Raw genomic sequence first — 5,677 nt, forward strand, 5'->3', positions numbered from 1 at the left:
AGAGGACATGGGTTCTAATCCCATCTCTATAACTTGCCTGCTGAGTGACCTTGGGCAAATCACTTAACTTCTCGGTGCCTCAGCTACCTCATCTGGGAATTAAAAGTGTGAGCCCCACCTGGGACAACCTGATTACCCTGTATCTACTCCAGCGCTTAGAACAGTGCTTAGCACATAATAAGTGCTTAACAAATAACGTAATTATTATTATTAAAATTATTCTACGGCCAAGTGCAGAGTTGACATGGGGGGATGTGGGATAGTAGATCAGTTGAGGGGTCAGGAGGAGAGAGACAGATTAAGGAATAAACTCTCTGAAAGAGAGAGTATGGAGCAAGAAAAGTAGGGAACTTGCCCGAACCTTCAGAGATGCCCCAAGTAAGAGGATAGAAAGGCAGAGCAAAGGAAAGTGAAGAACAGAGAGGTTAGAGAAGAACCAGGTTAGTACTCTGTCAGCAAAACCGAGGCCAAATGGTGTTTCAAAAAGGAAAAGCAACTAAGCCACTGAGGACACTCGGGATAGAACAGGGAGAAGAGCAGCTGAGTGAGAGGCTGAGAGTTTGAGGAATATCAGGTGGGTAAAGAGTGAAAATCAGCTGAGTGACTGAGAGGCTGAGGAGAATCAGGATGGAAAAGAGCCAAAATCAGCTGAATGACTGGGAGGCTGAGGAGAATCAGGATGGAATAGAGTGAAAAGCAGCTGAGGCCTAGGAGGCTGAGGATGATAAGGAGAATCAGGATGGAATAGAGGGAAAAGCAGCTGAGTGATTGAAAGGCTCAGGAGAATCGGGATGGAAGAGAGCGAAAAGCAGCTGAGTGTCTGAAAGACTGAGATGAATCAGGATGGAATAGAGCCAAAAACAGCAGAGTGACTGGGATGGGAGGCAGTTAAGGATGGACTAGGGAGAAGAGCAGCTGAGCAGAGGAGAGACTGAGAGGCTAAGGAAAATCAGAATGGAAAAGAGGGAAAATCAGCTGAGAGACTGAGAGGCTGAAGAGAATCAGGATGGACTAGAGGGAAAAGCAGCTGAGTGCCTGGGAGCTGGAGGAGAATCAGTATGAACTAAGGAGAAGAGCACCTGAGTGATTGAGAGGCTGAGAGGCTGAGGAGTATCAGAACAGAAAAGAGGGAAAATAAGCTGAGCGAGTGGGAGGTTGAGGATGATCAGGATGGAATGGAGCGAAAAACAGCTAAGCGATTGAGAGGTGGAGGAGAATCAGGATGGAATAGAGCGAAAAGCAGCTGAGCAACTGAGAGGTTCAGGATAAACAGGATGGAATAGAGCAAAAAGCAGCTGAGCCGCTGAGGAGAATCAGAATGGAATAAAGCCCTAAGGATTTGTCTATAAGCAGGTCATTGGTAATCTCCAAGAACCTAATCTTCACGGAGTAAAGGGGTCGAATGCCAGGCTTTAAGGTTCAAGAAGAGAAGAAACTGAGGTAGTGGGTGTACGTGATCTGATCAAGGAGTTTGGTTAGGAATAAGAGGAGGGGGATGAGACGATAAGCGGGAGGGGACGGTGGAGTGGTGAATGGGGGAGACTAGGGTACTTCATTCGATTCATTCGTATTTATTGAGCGCTTACTGTGTGCAGTGCCCTGTACTAAGCGCTTGGGAGAGGACACTAGAACAGAGTTCAAAGACATGTTCCCTGCCTACGACGAGCTTACAGTCTAGCAGGGGATACAGACATTAATATAAATGAATTACAGATATGTACACAATTAGTCCTATTTATGGAGTGCTTACTGTGTGCACAGCCCAGTACTAAGCCTTTGGGAGAGTACAATATAACAGAATTGGTAGACATGTTCCCTGACCATAACAAGGTTAATAAAAATAAATAAATGAGGTATTTGTTAAGCGCTTACTATGTGCAAAGCACTGTTCTAAGCGCTGGGGGATACAAGGTGATCAGGTTGTCCCACGTGGGACTCACAGTTTTAATCCCCATTTTACAGATGAGGTAACTGAGGCACAGAGAAGTTAAGTGACTTGCCCAAAGTCACAGAGCTGGCAAGCGGCAGAGCCGGGATTAGAACCCACGACCTCTGACTCCCAAGCCCGGGCTCTTTCCACTAGGCCACGCTGCTTCTCTGCTTACTGCCCAGAGGGGGATCATTGCGGATCAATTAACTAATGGCATTTATTGAGCACTTACTATGTGCAGAGCACTGTACTAAGCACTTGGGAGAGTCGAATATAACAGAGTTGAAAGACATATTCCCTGCCACAACACACACAAGTGCTGTGGGCTGAGGGAGGGGTGAATAAAAGGTGTAAATCCAAATGACATAGAGGGGAGTGGAAGAAGAGGAAATGATGGCTTAGACAGGGAAGGCCTTTTGGAGAAGCAGGATGGTGTAGTAGATAGAGCCCGGGCCTGGGAAGCAGAAGGTCATGGGTTCTAATCCCGACTCTGCCACTAGTCAGTTGTGTGACCTTGGTCAAGTCACTTCACTTCTCTGGGCCTCAGTTACCTCATCTGTAAAATAGGGACTCATTCATTCATTCAATCGCATTTACTGAGCGCTTACTCTGTGCAGAGCACTGTACTAAGTGTTTGGAAAATACAATTCAGCAACAGAGAGAGACAACCCTTGCCCACAACGGGCTTTGGACGGGGTGGGGTAGGAGGGAGTGGGAAGCCAAATGAGTTGGGCAGAAAGAACCGTAGGGGAATCTACTGGGAAACGAAACCAGAGGAGGTCTGAGGAGAGAGGGGAAGAGTGGGCCCAAAGACTCTTTATAACCAGAGCCTGTCAGTGAGGAGACACTGTGTCCCACTGGTCTCACTCAGCAGGTGGGCACGGATTTGGAACAGGATACTTCCTGTACTCCTGACCCAAGGATCTCACTGTTCTTCTTGGTCTGGCCGGTGATTGAGATCGTGAGCCCCACGTAATAATAACAATAATGATGGTATTTGTTAAGCGCTTGTTATCGTGGCTTAGTGGAAAGAGCCTGGGCTTGGGAGTCAGAGGTCATGGGTTCGACTCCCGGCTCTGCCACTTGTCAGCTGTGTGACTGTGGGCAAGTCACTTCACTTCTCTGGGCCTCAGTTACCTCATCTGTAAAATGGGGATTAACTGTGAGCCTCACGTGGGACGACCTGATTACCCTGTATCTCCCCCAGCGCTTAGAACAGTGCTCAGCACATAGTAAGCGCTTAACAAATACCAACATTATTATTATTATTATTATTATTATTCACTGAGGTAGATACAAGGTAATCAGGTTGTCCCACGTAGGGCTCACGAATTTAATTCCCATTTTACACATGAGGGAACTGAGGCCCGGGGAAGTTAAGTAACTTGCCCAAAGTCACACAGAGGATGAGTGGCGGAGCCGGGATTAGAACCCACAACCTCTGACTCTCAAGCCCGGGTTCTTTCCACTAAGCCATACTGGACCGTGTCCAACCCAGTTATCTTGTAGCTCTGTGCCTCAGTTGACTCAAATGTAAAATGAGGGGGGGTTGAGACTGTGAGCCCCACTTGAGATAGGGACTGTGTCCTATCCAATTCACCGGTATGCACCTCAGCGCTTAATACAGTGCCTGGCACATAATAAGTGCTTAACAAGTAACACAATTATTATTATTATTAGCATTACTACTAGAGGAGATCTACTTTCAATATATCACTGAAGCTGGGGAGAGTGACTGTCAGTTGGATCTATTTTGATGGTAGTGATGCCTGTCTACTTGTTTCATTTTGTTGTCTGTCTCCCCCTTCTAGACTGTGAGCCCGTTGTTGGGTGGGGATTGTCTCTACCTGTTCCCAAATTGTACTTTGCAAGAGCTTAGTACAGTGCTCTGCACACAGTAAGTGCTCAATGAATGAACGAACGAATGAATACAAAGCAGGAGGATATTCCAGGCCCGAGGCAGGATATCGGCAAGGGGTCGGCGGCAAGATAGAAGAGATCGAGATGCGGTGAGTAGATTGGTGCTGGAGGACTGTATACTGGCAGAAAACAGCTGGAGAAGCAGCGTGGCTCTGTGGAAAGAGCCCGGGCTTGGGAGCCAGAGGTCATGGGTTCGAATGTCGCCTCTGCCACCTGTCAGCTGTGTGACCGTGGGCAAGTCACTTCACTGCTCTGGGTCTCAGTGACCTCATCTGTAAAATGGGGATGAAGACTGTGAGCCTCACATGGGACAACCTGATTACCCTGTATCTTCCCCAGCGCTTAGAACAGTGCTCTGCACATAGTAAGCGCTTAACAAATACAAATACCAACATTATTATTATAGAAAACATCCATGCTGCTCCTGGAAGAGGCAGAAATAAAGAGGAAAGACAGCGTACATGAGAACAGAGAAACCGCAGGCTCTGCTCCATGTTGACTTCCCCACATTGCCCCGATCCTACTTCACTCCCATCCAGTTCAAAGCAGAATTTCGAAAGGTCACCTCATCTTGACAGCCCTGTCATCCTGGAAGAGGTGGTCCAGTCTATCGCAGTCAGAGTAGCTTGATGGATGAGTAGAAAGGGGGAAAACCAAAGACTGGAATTCAGCCCAAATTCTCCCCCTCTAGTCTGTAAGCTCTTTGCGAGAGGGGTTGTGTCTACCAATTTATATCGTACGCTCCCAACTGTTATAGTATACTGCTCTGCCCGCAGTAAATGCTCAATAAATACCATTGATTGATTGATTGATCTGCCTTTACTCTAGGATCAGCGCCCAATGGATAGGAAGCCAATAATAATAATAATAATGTTGGTATTTGTTAAGCGCTTACTATGTGCAGAGCTCCGTTCTAAGCGCTGGGGTAGATACAGGGTAATCAGGTTGTCCCACGTGAGGCTCACAGTCTTAATCCCTATTTTACAGATGAGGGAAGTGAGGCACAGAGAAGTGAAGTGACTTGCCCACAGTCACACAGCTAATAGGTGACAGAGCAGGGATTTGAACCCATGACCTCTGACTCCCAAGCCCGGGCTCTTTCCGTTAAGCCACGCTGCTTCTCTAAGTACAACTTGCCGAAGCCCGGGATCGAACCAGGGACCTTTAGATCTTCAGTCTAAAGCTCTCCCAGTTGAGCCAAGTGGCCAGTTGCCCACTAGGGAGATGGAAGCTCCTTCAGTCAATGAGTCACTCATATTTATTAAGCACTTACTAGGCCCAGAGCATTGTACTAAGCGCTCGGGAGAGTATAATAAAACAATAGACACATTCCCTGCCCTCAATGAGCTTGCAGTCGAGAGGGAGAGAGAGAGAGATGCTCTCTCTATATAAATAAATGACATATATATAAATAAGATATATTTAAATATATAAGAAATACATATATTAAATATATAGAGATGCTCTCTCTATATAAATAAATGATTAATTAATTAATTAATGAGAGAGATATAAATAAATGACAGATGTGGACATAAGTGTTGTGGGGCTGGGATGGGGCGATGAATAAAGGGAGCAAGACAGGGTGACGTAAAAGGGAGTGGGAGATGAGGAAAAGAGGGCCCTGTCAGGGAAGACTTCTTGGAGGAGATGGGCCTTCGATAAGGCTTTGAAGAGGGGGAGAGTCGTTGGCTGTCGGCTATATAAGGAGGGAGGGCGTTCCAGGCCGGAGGCAGCACGTGGACGAGCCGTCAGGGGCGAAATAGAAGCGATTCATTCATTCATTCATTCAATAGTATTTATTGAGCGCTTACTATGTGCAGAACA

General features: G+C 46.8%; 1 non-coding gene across 1 annotated transcript; it reads right to left on the reverse strand.

The window, feature by feature from the left end:
* Window positions 1-4,984: 4,984 nt before the first annotated feature.
* TRNAF-GAA lies at window positions 4,985-5,056 on the reverse strand. The gene has a single exon. It is a non-coding gene; the product is annotated as a tRNA-Phe (tRNA).
* Window positions 5,057-5,677: the final 621 nt, after the last annotated feature.

This window comes from Ornithorhynchus anatinus, chromosome 2 (assembly GCF_004115215.2).
Source record: "Ornithorhynchus anatinus isolate Pmale09 chromosome 2, mOrnAna1.pri.v4, whole genome shotgun sequence".
NCBI classification, from domain to species: Eukaryota; Metazoa; Chordata; class Mammalia; order Monotremata; family Ornithorhynchidae; genus Ornithorhynchus; species Ornithorhynchus anatinus.